This window comes from Equus caballus, chromosome 17, assembly GCF_041296265.1.
Source record: "Equus caballus isolate H_3958 breed thoroughbred chromosome 17, TB-T2T, whole genome shotgun sequence".
Taxonomy (NCBI): Eukaryota; Metazoa; Chordata; class Mammalia; order Perissodactyla; family Equidae; genus Equus; species Equus caballus.
In genome coordinates, this window is record NC_091700.1 from 64,720,785 (window position 1) to 64,740,028 (window position 19,244).

At 36.2% G+C, this 19,244-nt stretch overlaps 1 long non-coding RNA gene across 1 annotated transcript; it reads right to left on the reverse strand.

The window, feature by feature from the left end:
• Positions 1–548: 548 nt before the first annotated feature.
• On the reverse strand, positions 549–18,262 carry LOC138918469 (uncharacterized). The gene is made up of 3 exons (XR_011427873.1): positions 18,213–18,262; positions 4,523–4,658; positions 549–622 (listed from the first exon to the last, which is right to left on the reverse strand). It is a non-coding gene; the product is annotated as an uncharacterized lncRNA (long non-coding RNA).
• Between the last annotated feature and the right edge of the window lie 982 nt (positions 18,263–19,244).

Sequence of the window (19,244 nt, forward strand, 5' to 3'; positions counted from 1 at the left end):
TATTGAAGTATGATTGACAAATACAAGTTGTATATATTTAAGATGTATACGTGATGCTTTGGTATACATGTACATTGTGAAATATTACCACAATCAAACTAATTAACACATCCCACTTCACATAGTTACCATTTGTATGTGCGTGTGGTGAGAACACTTGAGATCTACTCTTAGTAGATTCAAGTATGCAACACATTATTGTTAAGTGTAGTCCTCATGCCGTACATTAGGTCTGAGGAATTTACTTATCTCATAACCGAAAGTTTGTGATCTTAGACCAACATCTCCCCATTTCCCCCACCTCCTAGCCCTCATAATCACCATTCTACTTTCTATTAATGTTGTAGATTTTGACTGTTTTAGAGTTTGCCTTTTTTTCGACTCCACATATTAGTGAGATCATGCACTATTTGTCTTTCTGTGTCAGGCTAATTTTACTAAGGATGATGGCCTCCTGCTTCATCCATGTTGTTGCAAATGGCAGGATTTCTTCTCTTTTTTTTAAGGCTGCATATTATTGTGTATATATACATACATAAATATACATACCACATTATCTTTATCCATTCATCTGTCGATGGACAATTAGGTTGTTTCCATGTCTTGGGTAGTTTAAATGATGCTGCAATGAACATGGGGACACAGATATCTGTTTGAGTGATTTTACTTTCATTAGATACATACCGAGAAGTGAAATTGCTGGATCATATAGTAGTTCTATTTTTAATTTTTTGAGGAAACTCCATATCGTTTTACATAATGGCTGTAGCAATTTATAGTCCCACCAACAGTGAATAAGGGTTCCCTTTTCTTCACATTCTCGCCAACACTTGTTATCTTTCAACTTTTTGTTAATAGCCATCCTAACAGGTGTGAGGTGATATCACATGTGGTTTTGATTAGCATCTGATGGATCTTACAGGAATATAGATTTGGGTTTTTTTGAAGAAGAGTTGCCCTAAGCTAACTGCTGCCAATCCTTCTCTTTTGGCTGAGGAAGAGTGGCCCTGAGCTAACATCCGTGCCCATCTTCCTCCATTTTATGTGTGGGACGCCTACCACAGCATGGTGTGCCAAGCCGTGAGCCGTCCGCACCCGGGATCCAAAACTGGCAAACCCCGGGCAGTGGAAGTGGAACGTGCGCACTTAACCACTGTGCCACCAGGCCAGCCCTGGGCATATAGATTGATATGACTTTTGGGGGAAATAATTTGGCAGCATCTATCTATTTGGCTTTAAATATTTTATGATCCAGAAATCATTCCTAGCAGACATGAATATGTATATTCACCATCAGACTATATGAAACTATTCCAGAAGCACTCTTCATAATAGCCCAAACTAGAAACACCCATATATCCATTAACACTAGAATGGATCAATACATTTATATATGAACATATATACATAAACATAAATTACCAGTTATTGTCTCTCAGCGATATATGGCTATAAAGAAATAGATCATGTTCAATGAATACCATATATCAAGGAGAATAAGGTAATGCTACATACAAAAAAAATAAAAAATAGATGAATATCAGAAACATCATGTTAATTGGAAAAAGCCAGACATATTAAATTTAAAAAAATAGATTAATGCTGATAAACGTCATCATACTATTTAGTTTTGTGATGTAGTGACTGGATGGGACAATAGGAGGACTTTGAGGGTGTTGGAAATATTCTATATCTTGATCCTGCTTCTGGTTAAAGAGGTTTGCTTAATTTGTGAAATTTTGAGCTATGTGTTCATAACATACGTATTTTTCTGTAGCATGATTTATTTCAATAAAATGTTTATTTCAAATTAAAGTCTTCACAGTTTTCTAAATTATAGACTTCTAGGCTTAGTTTTTTCAATTGCATAGTCTAGGTCATGAGTAGTACTATAAAGAGTGTTCTAGAGATAATTTGACCAAACCACACTCCAAAAAGAGGAAACTAAGTCCCTGAAAGATTAAGTGATCATCACAGATTCAAGCAGGGAACATGTCTAAGAACTAAAGTCAAATCAAAGCCTCCTGCTTTCTGAGCTCATTTCACTTCAGTAGGACAGGTACTCATTCAACAAATTTTTGTAATGTATCTTTGACGTGATAGACACTCTGCTACATGTTAGGCACACAACATCAACAAAACAGAGAAGTCCAGGCTCCCGTAGAGCTTACATTCTAGTTTACACGTTAAAATACATTTAAAAATTGAGTCCAAAAACCCAATGTGCTCTAATAGTGAAACTGATCGAAATTCATTTCCTTCCTCTTTCTTAGTAATATAATTCTATTGGCTGGACCATGCACACTTGAAGTAACATCTACATTTCTTAGTCTTCCTAACAGCTAGATGTAGACATGTGAGTGAGTACTAACTGATAGGATTCAAGAATAAGTGGAGTGTGTTCTTTCTGGAGAATTTCCCTTCCTTCCTTCCTTTTCTTTCTCCCTCATTTTTCCTGCCAGCCTGGGCTAAGGTCATGAGGGCTAGAGCTGGATCATTAATTTCATATGAAGCCATAACCTGAGAATAGTGGAGGAAGAAAGAAGCTAATTCTCTGATACCATGGTCCAGTACATTAGACTTGACAATATACCTCTTGGCGTATTTCACTTATATAAAAGTGAAATAGAATTCTATCTTATATAAGCCACCGTTACTTTGGATTTTCAGTCACTGACAGCTAAAAAATATTCTAACACAACAACTTAATGAGAAATTATGTCATTTTCTATGGCATCCAGGGACATCCAGACAACCAGCTGGCCACTTAAAGTCCTATTTCTTATTGCATAACTCAAAGACACTTATAGCAACTACTCAGCCCATAAACTCAATGTGCTTATGTAGGTTGATGTAAAGTTGCAACGTTCACTTCAAGGAAACAGAGAGATGAGAACATACATCTCCCATATGTTAGTCCTGACAAAGGATTGATGTTGTCCTTTTCCCCTATATAAATCAATGCTACAGTAGATGTAGAGAAACTGAATCAATCACAGAACAGAAAATTTCAGTTTTCCTCCATTCATCCTAGTTATTTCTCTTCCCAAACCTAATATTGGCAAATGTAATCTGATTCCATCTGAAATATTTCATGTCACAAGCTATTCCATAATGAATATACCCAGAAATAATCAGTTTAGTGACTTACACTTAACCCAATTTAAAACTATGTTTTCAACATAAAGAAACAGATAAAAATGGTAGTGAGTATTTCATGTTACAAGATGCCATCAAGATTTTTTGCTCTGAGTTTTGTAATTGAATAGTAAAAGAAGAAGAGAAAGAAACAATCTAGGAACCAGCTCACATCTGTTTTGAACGAATCTCAGACTTAAGAAAAGACCATTTATGTTAGGCTAAGAAATACAGATTTGTAATTAACTCTGGTTTGTTTTCTGTCACTGTTGAGAAATCTGCATTGAATATCTGTCCCAGAGCTGGTTATGTGTTTATCTGAAAGAACAAATCTGTAAAGATATTTCAAGTTTTCCTATTCAAGAATGCCGCAGTCAATAATTAGCTTCCTGTTTCCTCACCATACATCCTACTTGCATGGATTTTAATTATATTAAATAACTGATTCAAGCAGCAAACAGTGAATTTAGAGACAGCATCAGAAATACAGAGCAAAGGTAGCATGTTGTCTGATTAGAAGAAAAATTTATAATGCTCTTTGTAAAGAGGATCCCAATTTACTTCCTTTTTTTTTGACTAAAGAAGAAAAGAAAGCAAATTGTTGAGTGTAAAAGCTAATAATGATAAGGATAAAACATTGTTATGGACATCCATAGCCTTGGCCAGTTACGGGAGAGTTACCATCAGCACAAAGACAAATTTCTGCCATAGAAATGATTTTTTCTGACTGGCTGCCGGGAACTGTAGCCCCTCAAATAAGCAAATGGGCTGAAAACTAAAACTCAATGCCCTCAGGGCTGCTGGAAATGTAAGTTTAAGAAGAGATGCAGTCTTAAACTCAATTTCCTCCTCAGTAAAATGATGAGCAGGAAGGACAAGATGATTCTAAGATCTCTTTTGAGAATATACTAATACATTTTGTTTAGGATAATAATCTTGAGTGGGGGAAATATATATAATGGAATTTTCATCTAACTGGTAAGATATCTTGAATTTTTTTTCTTTTGTATCATTTTGCTATTTAGTTTATTTAAATAACACATAACTGAAATAATTCCAGTTAAAAATTATGAGTGAATGTGTTTCTACTTCATTTATCTCCAACAAAAAAGAATTAACAGAACCAACTACATCCCTAAAGAAACAAGGAGATTATCTCAAGTCCCAAGCAAAGAAAAGGGAAAAGAGAAACAACTCCATCTTCAATAAAACAAGGAACAGCCCCAATTCCCAAGCAACAACACAAAACTCTGGTGCATATTTTTCTATTACTGTACAGTGATAGACCTTGATCGGAAAACAGCTTTCTCTAATAGTAATTCCCACGATCTTCTAAGATCTATCAAAATATTTAATCAGATGTTACTTATCGGATGTTACTTACTTTAATCAGAGGGATGAGGTATAAGAGTGTGACTCCTCCATGAAGAGGAGGATAACACTTGCTAGGCTCAGTTCTACTCCATTAAATTTCACGAGAGGTCAACTGAAGAAGACACAACGAAGTGTCATTGATTCTGCTGTGGAAAACAAGAGTGCAGGCTCAGACTTTAAATCAAACTGTTGTTTTCTAAGACACGAATTTCGAGAAAGAATTAGTGGAGCAGCAAAAGTAGGGAATCAGGCACTGATTCCTTAACATCAGAATCAAGGTTTTCTTTAAAGACAAGGGTCCAATTTAAGATCCTGCTGAGAATCACCTTCAGTGACAGGGCTAAGTGGGGACTTGTGGCAGTGAGTGGGAGAATGGAGACTTCATGCTAGACATGAGGCGAGTAGAAGGCAAATCTTGTACTGTAAACTAGGGATCTTCACAATAAACTCTGAAAAAGATCTTAATCACACCTATATAAAGAGTTCACAATATTTATCCAGTAAGAATAATTTATTACTTAGTTATTACTGTCGAACATATTAAAATACCATTGGAGAAACTTGTTATTCAAGCAAATGTGAATTTAATAAACTTATACAACATGGGAGAACCCCCGTATCTTGACAAAGTCCTGGAATGAGAGAGGTTATTTATAGGAAGTGAGATCTTGGGTAGAGCAGGTCTTGCAAGAGAGAGAATTCACTGGGATTGTGAAGAGCTGAAGACATCATTGCTTTAGATCTGTGGGCTTAGTAAACCAAGGAGTTTTGAGGAGTCTTGATGAACAAGCTATTTATTGGAACTGTTTGATGAGTGCACGCTTTTGGTCTTCATAAATAAAATGTTTTAGTCATTCTACAGTCTTATCTTCCTCAGAAAGCAGTTTCAAGAGCAAGTAGCTGAGTTATTTGTTTTCTTGGTCTTGGTATTATTTAACAAGATCAGAAACTTTTGCTTAGTTTCTGTTCTCACTGTTGACAGAGTTATGCTGTTTTGGATACATTGATATTTTCCAAAAGTGCTAGTCTATAGACATTCTCAGAGGTGAAATAGGGTAAAGGAATGAGGCACAGCCTGCAGCCTCAGAGCTGCCTCTCCAGCCTCTTCTTGGGTGTCTCGGTGTGGGGTGACTGTGGGGTTGGGGCTCCAGGAAGGTAAAAACCTGGCTGCCTCATTTTATTTCTCCTCCTATAAAACCCGTTCTTTGGTTCGTGTGTTTAATGCTGGGAGGAAGACAGAAGATGAGCACTTGGAGAGACAGGTCTGGCAGAACCTGCAGGGTGCTGGATGCGCCTGCCCTCTCCATGAGGACACTGGTGTGCTCTGCCCTGCCCTGTCCCAGTTTAATGGTTCAAACTTTCTAGCACTGGCCCCGTGCCGTACACCCTGATTTTGGATTACTGTGGAATGAAGTAGGTGGCCTTGCCGAGGGCTACTTGCCTCCAGGTAAAGATGCTCTAATGTTCCCGTGCAGGGGTTTGTATGAGATACTGTGAGAGGCAAAATGCAGACTTCTACAACCACATACATATATCTTGAGTCAGTGACATTGCTCCAGATTCTAGTACATTCCACAGAAGCATCATCCAAAAGACCCTCCAGCAGGCAAAGGGGCATGGCCCTCTCACTCTGCTACGGCTGCTCTCCTAGCTCTGGCTCAAAGGCCATGTTGGTTTCCCATGTGCATCAAGACTTCTCCCAGGCCATACTTCACTCAGTCCCGTCTATGACTGCTCCAGCACTCTGAATATCTCCCCCATCACCTGGTCAGTAAGGAGGTATTTATTCATTTTCTAATGCTCACATAGTGCATGTGACAGAGGTTGCTAATTGCCTGTCCCCAAATTCATTCTCCCTTTTTTCCCAAATAACAGAATGTTGCCTTCTGGAAGAAATATGATATATGACAGAATTATCACTAATGAGGTGGAGGCAGTAGTTTTGTATGAACTTTCCAGAAAGTCTCTTTTTAAAGGGGAGGGCTACTCCATTCTCACTATACCTGCTCCTAATTTTGTCTGTTCAAAATGCAGAAAGATGAGCTGAGCCTAGGCATGGATTTTAGACCCCAAAGCAACACAGTAAGGGTAACTCATAGCAAAAAAAGAAAACTTGATAGCTTTACAATTACAGAGCCACCATTCTAGTCCTGGATTGCCTACCCCAGCCCTCTTAACAGGAAAGAGAAATTCTAAAAGCCACTTAACGGAAGGGCTTCTGTGATGTGTGACAGAACCTGACCTTAAACGTAGATATGCTTGATGTTTATTTCAAAAGTCTTTCTAGCCACGTTAATTTAGAAAATATTCTTTCTCTGTTAATAAGGAAATAGAAATTATAATGCATAAATTTTATTAATCCTTATTTGTCATATTTTAAAATCCTTATAATGTATTTAAAATGTTTTAAAAATTAAGAAAGGCCTTTTAAAAATCAAGGTTGAGAAATCTGGCTTCGTGTTGTAGTAACTGATTGATTAAAACTCTTCCATATCCTCTGTGTTGCATGTTCAAGCAGATGTAATCAAGATGTAATTGTCTGGGTTGACAGTTTTCCAGTCCAGCACCAAGGCTGACACAAACACATCGCTGATTGAGTTTCCACAATAAATTCAATTAAATCAAGTATAGTACAAGTGTAGTTCTGATACATAGTTGGTGGGATGGGAGAAGAGCCAGTGATGTCTAAAAAATGATGACATGATACAGATCTTAGCATTTCCTTAACACTTCCCAATAGACTTATTTCATTCAAGTCTTTGTCCCTGAACCTATCTTAAGATCTTTCTTCCACTTTCATTGTTATGCAGAGTATTTTCTTCTGTAAGAGACCTGGCACTACTATCAAAGTATTTTATCGGCAAGGCCAGTGTCTCCCTATTTAAATTTATCCTCCATGCTTCTGAGATGATGATTATTGTCACAGGGTAAGGAGTGATGTACTAAGTTAAATATGGAAGAAAGTTAAGAGAAATCATTCCATGTGATTACATGATCTTTCTTTATCTTTACAGAATGGTAAAAGATAGCGGATGCCCTAAGGAAAGGTCTTGCAAATCTTTCCTAAGATTAGCAGTGATTGAAATTTTCCTTTGCGTAAACAGGAAATCTGCAAAAACTCCCAAATGCTACATTCCCAGAAAGAATGCTGGGCATTCTCATTTTCTAACCTTTTCTACCTCCCCACAGATTTCGTGAATATATTTTTTTCTTTTCTTTCCCTTAAATCTATTTTTTTTATATATTCCCCCTCAAAAAAGTTTGCAGAGTGAGGCATAGTCTCTCTCGGTACACCTCTATTTTTATAGCCTTAAAATACATTTCTAAATTCTATTCAAATAGAAGTGTATTTTGCCTGTCACTGTAGTAAAACAGGCAGGGGTGAAAAAAAATAACAAGCTTAGGTAAGATATAAAGGTTTATGTGTTCTTATATTATCTGAAACTTTCCTCAGGGTGTTATCCTCGACTTCCTTGATTGATGGTCATTGCAGGCTTCATTGACTTCTCAGTCTCTACTTTTATTAATGAGATCACTGTGCTTGAGAAGTGCAAGCTGCACAGAGATGCTCTGGGGAAGAGATGCCTTAGAGAGAGAAAAAGACAAGCTGCAGCAAGGCAAGAGGCCTGCAGGGGAAGACTCCATCTTGGGTTGGATGTAGATGCTCCTGCCAGTAGATGTCCCAGCTGCTGGCTCACCCTGCGCTGATGAGAGAACTGCCCGCCCAAGACTTTTCCAAACTCCCCATCCACAAAATCCCGAGGAAAATAAAATGTCTGTTTTAAACCACTAGGTTTAGGAAGAGATTTTACACAGAAATTGAAAACAAAAACATGGTAGTTACTTAATCTCTCGGTTCATCAATTTCCTCTATTGTAATATGTAGGTTGATAATTATACTTATCTCATATGGTTATTGTGTTCATTAATAATAAGACTTATAATACACACACATATGAGAGGGAGAAACAAAATTCTGGGAGATTTAAAAAAATCTTTTCTATATACCGACTCCAACTGTGTGATCATTTTGTTGCTATAATAACAAACATCCTATCGAAAAGACCGACTTTCTCAGGGATGTGATAATTTATGAAATCATAATATAAACCCCTCCACGTTGACATCCTATGCAATTAATTTTGGAATTTGAAGCATTTCCAGGCTTCATAGTTCCAGGTGACCATAGATATATGTGGTAAGTAGTGACTCTTTCGAGTTTTATTTTTGAACACTTATAGGACAAAAAAGTGAATCCTACTTGGTTTAGTAATGAAGTAAATTCTCAGAATCATCTTGATATTCGCAATTTATAAAATGTCTTAATATTTTTAATTGTTTTATTCTTGTCAGAGTTAAAGACCTCTTGAGAAACCTTCCTAATTTGTTTGCTATTTCAAGTTATTGCTTAATAACATGAGGGCATTAGAGACATAAACAAGAATTTTGTACAAATCAACCACCTGACTAAGGAATTAAATAGCCAGTGGCGATCATAAGACTAAATACAACCAAAGTAAGAAAATAACTCGTTCTGATTGACAAGAAAAAAAGTCATTTTTAAAAATATTAATAACTCTCTCTCTGTCAATATATATATATTTCTTTTGCAGAGTAAGATTTACCCTGAGCTAACATCTGTGCCCATCTTCCTCTATTTTGTACAAGGGTCGCTGCCACAGCATGGCCACCAATGAGTAGTGTAGGTCCATGCCCAGGAACTGAACCTGGGCTGCCAAAGTGGAGAGCACTGAACTTAACCACTAGGCCATGGGGCTTGTGCCAAAATATAATTTTATTAGCACATTTTTCACTTTATAGAAATAGTAGTGGTAAAATATGCAATCTGTTTGTATTCCTTATAAAGTATTCCAATATCTGAATTCAATTTTATTTTTCCTATTTGACATAGAGATAAAAGAAGAAAAGCTCTTTAAATGGTAGAATTGATAGGATCAGAACAGCAAACTAAGCTCTCTTTTTTTTTTGCAAAAGAATCTAGGAAAAGTTAAAAGACTATGACTGGAAATGGGGGGAATCACACAAGATGTTTAAAAAGAAATAGCTTGCAATATTATAATATTAAAACTAGACTAGAGTTAAGAACAAATCTTCAGATGGCTGTGTTGGTTATGGCTTAATGTTCAGTGTGGTTGGATACAGAATAGTTAACAATAATTCCAAAAATTTCAAATTATTCTACTTACATATTTATTTGAAAATGTGTTCAATGGTGCCATCTCAATATGTTTAGGGCAGGCTGTTAAAGTGAGGATATAATATTATACACAGCACCAAGTCATTGCATGCAGGCATGGAAATTTCCTCAGCCAACTGAGCATACTCAGAAGTCCCAGCCTGTGTAAACTGAGCTCCTTCTGTGTGGGACATTCTCTCAGACATTCATATGATTTAATCCATAGTTTCATTTTGTCTCTGCGTCTATTTATCAGGATAGGTTAAATTATACTGTGGTAAAAATAATCTCACAAATTTTATTGCCTCAGACTAGTAATGATGCTTGATATATCCAGTCATTTTTAATTTCCACTGCTTATCAGATAGTCCCATCTAACTACAATAAAAATGGAAATATAGGGGAACAATGAATTAATTGATTAGCATTATTGTTTCTATGCAGTTCTTTTGTTTGCTGACCAAATATCCCAACATTTCCTTTCCCCCACATTTAGAACACTCAATTTATCCCCAGTGGAGATAAGCCAAAGTCCATCTAGGCACTGAATCCATTTTGAAGCCCAGGATCTAAGTGTGTTGTGGGGTAATCTCTATCTCCAGTACAGATAGACTTCCTATAAACTAAAAAGGTTTTTTTCTCTCCACTTCAGATAATGCGAGGAAATGAGAACAGGTAATAAAGAAATTGAGAAAAGGTAGAATGGGAGATACACAATAATTACTGTAGTAATTATGAGAGCTCTTACTGTGGGGATGTGAAATGTTTCTTGATTAGGCATTGATTTTGCTCCCTGGAAGAACAATCCTTTCTACTTAACTGTGGCCTCTTGCAGGTTCTTCCTTTTCTATTTATCCTCTTTGGCCATATCTGAAGTGTTCTTGGGGAATTTGCTTTCCTCGGGAGCCATATAGTTTCTCAGTCTTGTCCCTGCCTTAGAAAAATTGAAGTCTCAAGAGTGTAAACTAGTCATTTTTTTTCTGCTTTGCTAATAATATCTTTCTTGTAATTTGTTGCCAGTAGCAACTGTTTTAGTTTATAGAGCTACCATAACAAAATAACTGACTGGGTGGTTTAAGCAGCAGAAATTTATTTTCTCACAGTTCTGAAGGCTAGAAGTCCAAGATCAATGTGTCAAAAGGTTTGATTTCTCCTGAGACCTCTCTCCTTGTCCTGGAGATGGCTGCCTCTCATTGTCTCCTCACATAATCTTTTCTGTGTGCTCCTGGGGCATCCCTGGTGTCTCTTTCTCTTCTTATAAGGACACCAGTCATGTTGGATTAGGACCCCACCCTTATGACCTCATTTAACCTTAATTACCTCTTTAAAGTCCCTGTCTCCAAATTCAGTTACATTGGTGATCAGGGCTTCAACATAGGAATGTTAGGGGAACATAATTCAGTCCATAATGGCAACCAACATCTACTACTAACATTCCATTTCCCAACCTCTTTCTCCAGATATATAATTTTATTGCATACATTGTCTGTCTCCCAAGGAGCTTCAGGAGAGTTTTAATAAATATTTTGAATTGTAAAACATGGATTCCCAACTTTCCAGCCTCTTATGTTAGGTTCTTTAATAACTATAATTAGCCTCTAAGATGCCACCATACTTTTGGTAACAATTTCTATATTGGTCAATACAAACTAGTTATGCTGTAGTAACAAATTGGCACTCAAATCTCAGTAAATTAACACACAAAGATATATATCTCATTTATTTTAAATGTTTTTGTTTGAGGATTGGAGCCTGAAGGTCGAGGTAGTGTCTCTAATACACGTAGCTGTTCAAGAATGCAGGCTTATGGAGGACCCACCAACTTATAGCCACATGGTATAGAATATGTCTTCCTCGGATGGGATAGCAAGGGGAAGAAAGATACTAAAGAATCATGAGTAAGCTTTATACTACCAACATACAAGTGAGTTATTATAATCCTTACTCATTTCTTATTAGCCAAAAATAGTCAAAAGTCCTTACCCAAGGGAAAGATAAGGTGGAAAATATTTGCAGAGTCTTGACAATAAAAATTATTAAAAAGTTGAAATCAAGAGAGTACTACATGTCCTCTCAATGTCCTATTTAGTCACTGTTGTTTAACAAGCCCACCTAAAAATTGTCTAATTTTCTAGGAGACTTTTACTAGTTTGACTTTGTAATTTTTTATTTGATTCGAGCTGAGACTCAGTTATGTTACATGTTAACTTGTAGAGTTCTCTTCAGAAGAAAAAGAATCACAATACTTGTGCTTTACTGCCCTATGGGATATTAACTAATGTTGTTATCTAGCCTAGGAGCTTTACCCTCCTTTCAAAATGCCTAAAAATGGCCTTTCTCAAAATATTTTTTGGAACCAACTTTACATCTTCTTGTTTCCCCCTCTAATTGGTGAGTTGAACAAAATAATTGATATCTGCTATATATGATACATGCGTCATGTTTTTAACATTTTTATTAAAATATTTTGACAGCATTTACTGTCTCTGTTGAAATATTACCTGATTAGAGAGAGCTCCCCTAACACTGTAACTATTTTATTTCTCTACATAAAACTTTCGCCACCTGACACATCAGAATTTGATTTATAATAACTGGTCATCTTCTAATATGATAGATGCACCCTCAGAGTGGTGACTGTGTTTTCTAGAATTGCATACCTCTAGATTAGAAGAGAGTTTGCCATATAGTAAGTACTCAATAAATGTTTGTGGAATGATTTAAGGAAATCATTCTGTAACTCAGAGAAAAATCCTATAACTTAAGCATTGCTATATTAATTGTTAGTAAAATATGTCAACTAGTAATAGCAGGTTTAAATTCCCATGACGTCTTCTTCAATATCTTGAAGGCTGAGTTTTTTTTTGAGGAATATTAGCCCTGAGCTAATATCTGCTGCCAATCCTCCTCTTCTTTGCTGAGGAAGTCTGGCCCTGAGCTAACATCCATGCCCATCTTCCTCTACTTTATATGTGGTACATCTACCACAGCATGGCGTGCCAAGCTGTGCCATGTCCGCACCTGGGATCCGAACCAGCAAACCTTGGGCCGCCGAGAAGCGGAACGTGCGCTCTTAACAACTGCACCACCGAGCTGGCCCAAAGCTGAGTTTTTGAAAGTAAAGGAATTGAAAACAAAAGTTATCCATGTTCAGTGGGTTAGGCAGACAAATATTCTATAATAATATCACATAATATCGTGTATGGACTGTCCAGAAATGCTCTGAAGTTCATCAACGTAATATCAAAACATTGGCTAAACTAATTGGTGGCTCTTTTCCAGTTTATTCACAATGTGTTTTCTCATATTCCAAGATTAGTTTTGTTTTAGTGCTGATACTGTATGCTGTTAAGATTTATGTATTTCATTAAGGTTTATCCAGCTTTTTAACTGAGAAAAGACTATATAAATTTATTGTAAAGATACAGCATTCCTCATATAGTTGGCCTTGACACGAGGTACTAATTTCTAACTCTATATGAACTCTAGAAAATGAATTCTGTAGAACAGTGCTTTACTTGCACCAGCAGACGACAAGCAACTCATTTCTCTGGCTGCCTTAACTTCTCCTCCTGCCCCAATAAATCTTGGTTTTCTTCAGGGACTCATTTTTCTCTTACTCTTCCTCATTTATGTCAATATGCTTTCAAATTCATGCCGACCTGTTTAGAAGCTTGTTTTGAGGATGACACATTTCTTATTTTTGCTGAGAAGAGTGTAAGAAGGATTAAATAATCCTGCATTCAAGATTAATGTAGTCACATGCCAAAAACTGACTAGAGGTGCAACTCAGCTTTTCAGTAACCACTTATCAGGAAACTTGGACACCATAATATTCACATAAATATTTCCAAGCAACGTAATAACCATGGGAACTCATGAATTTAAAATTTGCCCAGCTATTTCCCTTAAGGAACTGATATTTTGTATTTATCTCCCTGACTTTCTTAATAATCGTATTTCATGGTTGACAGAAAAACCACCGTGTTGCTCTATTAGCACACTGATTTTCACTTTCACCTATGGCAAGTAAGGTAAATGTTTACCACACTGCCAACCTTACATTATATAATGGATTTTCCATGGATAAAATGAAATTGATTGGAAAATTTTCAACTACTCAAACATATTGAACCAGGCTATTTTTTCAAGAAAAAAAATTGAGAATTACTTTCCAGAAAATATCTTACAAGGAATGATTACTAAATTGACTTCAAGCCATATATATGGGTATATATTAATTTAATTCAACAAATAATTATTAGAATTTATAGTTTGATAGCATTTATTATATGTGAACATTTTACATATAATAAATGTCTAAGTACCTTTTCATAACACTCAATATCAGTCATGATCTAAACTTTACCTACCACTCCAGCTTATTCTCCTGCCAATGACTTCATCTCAATCCATTTATCTTGCTATTCTCCTCTTTAGAATTCCCTAGCTATTCTGATTCTTTCATGTCAAAGACCTTTACATAATACTACTCTCTAAATAGCATGCCCTTCCTCCATATTCTATCTGATTAATATCTATTGGATTTTCAGGTAATCTGAATGAGTACAATCCCAACTGGGAGACTTTTATTCACTGCTCAGACTGAGTTAGGTGTTCGACCTCTGTGCTCAATCTTCATCATCTACATATCTTCACAATGGGACTTGTCATGCCACGTTGAAATTTGTTTGCCTGATTCCCCCACCCCAAGTAGAAATCTGTCATCCTTGAAAGCAGTAACTATATTTAATTCATCTCTTTGTTCAGTGCTTTGGGGACTCATATTTCCTATTTGAAGTTGTTAAGTGGGGAATAGATATTTGCAAGGCTCTATGAAAAAGTTCAGCTAAGTACCAAAAGAGTCACCAGAGTTAATGACAAAGAATAGTAGAACTCTGTAGATGTTTCACATCTCATTGGTTAAAAAAAGTTGCTTGTATTTAGCAAAGCTACAATGACCGTAGAAATGTGGAGCCATTTATTACGATGAAATTTAAAGGAAGTTTGATGGAGGCAGATAACAGGGAAAAACTGCGAGTGAAAGGGTATGCACTACATGAAAAGACATGGTCTTAGCTTAGTTCTTGAGCCAGTTTCTTTCACTATTTAGTTTAGAACCACCTGGCTTGTGGTGGGGTTTCTTCATTAGCAAAAGAAATTTGGCAACAATAAAATTTAAAGTTGCAATATGAATTGTCTTTGGCTTTCCCAATTGTCTGATAAACTTAGTGAACTAAGTTTATTAAATTGCCTTGAGATCTGTAATTGATATTTAAGAATCAGGGAACATTATTAAATATCTGCCACAGTTTAGGCATTTAAAAATGCTTGCAGAAATTATAATTCAATAAGCTCAATAAATGACTCAAGTGATGAATTTTATTCATAACCTTCAAAAAAGAAAGAAGACACCTACAATGATTTGACCACACTAGGATTGCCTCTCTTGCTGGACATTCATACTGTACAAATTATAGACATTACAGCATTTCAGACATAATGTGATTCCTTTAAGCCTATTTTAATTCAAATGTGGTCATATATTAATTGGATAGAAAAGCCTTCATCACCTTTTATGTAAATTATAGTTCTCTTCCCACTAATCTAGTCTCAGCAAATCTTATTACATGTGAAGGTTAAATTGCTGAGACTGGGCATCAGGGAGTAAAAACATTTTGTGCCTGCTCTGAGCTATGTAAAGTGGATCTGTGAAGACAAACTATGAAGGACTGATAAATAGAAATGAGATAGCTGATGACCAGGATGATTATAACATTCCCCTCAGCCTGACTAAACATCACACAGGTTTCTTCCTTACCGCAGGCCCTGACTTCCCTATTCTTAGAGAATTTACTTTAGAAAATATGCAGCTGTAAATTCTCTCTCTGCCCCTTTGAGAAGTAAATCTTCTCCCTGCCTCTTGCCGGTTTTACACCTCAGAAATGTCTTTATCAAGGGCCTGGGAGTTATGTCTTCAAAATGTAATTATCAAGAAAGATAGAGTCCCTATCTTCCAGGCTCCATGGGAGGATAGGAGCTTAACTTCAATAAGCACCAATTAGCAAACTCAAATGGCCTACTCTCGTTGACCCACTCCCCCTCTGAGTCCTCCAGGACTTGGCCATTAGCTCACCCCTGCATTTAAAGATCTCTGCCTTTTGTTTCAGTGGAAATGAGTTCAATCTCTCTTCCCCATTGCAACAAAGTCTGCTTGCCTGTTTAACTTGTCTGGTGTAACTTTTCTTTGCTAGTGATGATACTTAAATTATACATAGATTATACTTAGATAGTTAGATTATGTCTGCCCTATCTATCTTTCAAACAGCTTCCTAATACAATAATAAATATAAGAATATTCTTTGGTAATTATCTCATTGAAGCACAACTATAGCAATTAATTATTTCTAATGCTACATCAATTATACAAACAATATGCTCTTTGTTATCAATTAATAGTATTTATGCTTTCTTAAAAGAAATATCAAAATCCAGTGTTTTTCTAACACTGTCTATGACAATATTGAACATTAGTGTTATTCATATGTAAGTTCTTAGATAATATTTTAAAAAATTAAAGTATCACAAAATTAAATCTCTATCAAACATACATCAAATAGATATAAGAGGAAAGCAATTAACATTTATTTTTGATCTACTATAGTCTAGGCTGTTTTATATATTATCTCATCTAAGCTCAATTATACGAATTTGACATCAAACTATTTAATAAAATATTAAATATGACCTTGTATAAGTTAAGATATGCTAGTATATGCTATAGTAATAAATAATCTCTAAATTTGATCTGCTTATCACATCAAATGTTCATTTCTTCCCCACATAAAGTCCACTACAGGTCTCTTGTCTCTGCAGGGCAGCCTGCCTCCACATAGCCAAGCCAGGACTACTGCTGCAAGGAAAGAGAGGAGAAACATGCATTGGTCTCAAATGCCTCCAGAAAGAAGGACAAGTATGTATTCCACTCACACTTCACAGGTCGAGTAAATCACATGGTCATACCTAACTTTGAGGAGATAGCAAATTCAGTCTCTGCATGTTCCCAAAAGTGGTGAGCAGCAATAACGTCTACCATGCATTTTCATATTAAAACTTACATGCTTGGACTTAACTATTTTATTTTTCAATGTAGAAGTTCAATTAAAAATATAGCACATAGGGGCCGGCTCCGTGGCCAAGTGGTTAAGTTCGTGCGCTCAGCTGTGGCGGCCCAGGGTTCGGATCCTGCGCTCAGACATGGCACCACTCGTCAGGCCACGATGAGGCAGCCTTGCACATACCACAACTAGAAGGACATGCAACTAAGACATACAACTGTGTACGGGGGGGATTTGGGGAGATAAAGCAGAAAAAAAAAGAAAAAAGATTGGTAACAGTTGTTAGCCCAGGTGCCAATCTTTGAAAAAAAAATATATAGCATATAATATGCACATAATTTTAAATTCTAACACAAATTTAATCTGACTTTCTAAATTCTTAGCTAATGATGGCGATAATTATCTCATTTTGACTATAATGGTTTGAAATTCACACTTATTTGATTTGAAAGTAAACATTAAACAAAATATTAAATAAGAACTTAGCATAATGGCTTTTGAATTGAGAAGGCAAGTTTCATAACCTTGGTTACTATCTTTACATGTATATTTAGCCATTTTAACATTTTATAGACCAAGACCTTTTTCTACAATGAAAACTCTTGCTATTGATAATCTGGATATAGTAAGTAATGTTGCTTACTATAATTCTTTTCCATTTGTAATATTTTTATTCAGTGTTGCATTGAATAGGAATCTAATTGTACTAGCTTACAGATTTCATATCAACTTTCCCCATATTTTTCCTATCTATATTAGCCATTTCATTGAAATGCAAGTTCATATCATCTCACTGGTATAATAATCACAATAAGAAAATTCTATTTTTATTCAGCGTGCTTTCATCTTAACTTCTTATGCAAAAATATCCTGGAATTATTTCAATGTTTATCCAAAGGAAACTAAGTTCGCTGAGTATTGGGACACTGAGAAACCTCACAAGTATTCAGTCTCAAATATTTGCCAGGATTTACATATTGTGTTTCCCAAAAAACATAGCAGACTCTCTGTTGCAGATGAATACATACACCCACACAGTCAATTCCAAGAGAAAATAGGTCATGAAGACCGAAATTCTCCATGTCATTTCCTGGGCGTTTTTAATCTTCTGAGTTGCCTTCATCATCACATTGACTCTTCGAAGGCAATTGCTGTTCCCTCTCCCATCTCAGTTCTGCTGGGGCTTTACTAACATCACTGTTCACTGATTTGTAATCTGCATCCTTTGCCACTTCACTGGTGACTCCCCCCCACTCCCGACAGCTGTGTTCAAAAGTGTCTAAATGGATGCACCTTTAACCCTTTATTGCCCTCAGCAGATGCCCTAGTTGTCCTTCCCTTTATGACCAAACTTCATGGAAAAAAGTCTAAACACTCTGCCTTACCTCCCCTCCTCTTCCCGTGCCTCTGTCCATGAGAGTTCTCCTTTCTCATCACACTAATTACTACCTTCTCCTTTTTAAAACCTGCACCACAATCACTCCCTCTAGGGACACTGACAAGCTCTGTAATGTCAAATGCAATGTCTCTTTCCTAGACTAGATCTTAATTGGGAAGCTTGACAATTTGGGTCAAGCAATTTAGTTTTTAATTTTCACATTTCCGTTTCAAGGAAACAACTTAAAATTTTCCACAGAGGGCATTTGCTCATTGCCAACATTTTCTGGTTCCACTTGTTAGTCATTATTCTCTTTATTCTGCTTTTTACACATCCCCTCCCAAATTTAGTTGTCATGTCACACTTCTTCCTCTGCCGGTAATTTACAGTGTAGATTCCTCTTGTTCCATAGATATATATTCTTCTTGATATACAAAGGCTTCGTGTGTTTATTTTCTTTCTTCATCAACATAATATGCTATTGCTTAATTATAGTCCCTGTCAGGAACTTCAACCATCTTCTTTCATACTGATAGATTTTATTATACTTCTCCTAAATTACAAGATGAAGTTGGTTATTTCTACAAATTTAGTATCTCGCAATTTGGTATTTGTCATTAGATATAACTAGTGGGAAGTGTTCATTTTTATTATAAAATGAAACACGTATCTAGAAACTCCTGCTAAAAATCAGGACATTATTATACAGGATAAAGGTGTTTCAGTTCTCTGTGCATGCGGAGTCACAGCATCTATGAGAAATTCTGATGTTGATGTATGTTTCTCAAATGTGTTGTCCACATACCTTAAATCATCCTTTGACTCTCTGTGCCAGTAAATCATCTTAAGGCTCCTAGTTCCATAATTGCTTCAAGGTTTTAACATGTGTAAATAAGTTAAATGCACATCTAAGATATTAACTTATGTTTTTGTGTCTTTTTCGATCCCTAGAAGTATTTTTTCCTCGTCCCTTGTCACCTCTCACGCTGGAACAGTTTCCAGGTATTACCTTAAAGGTTTATGGCAAGCTGCAGGATTA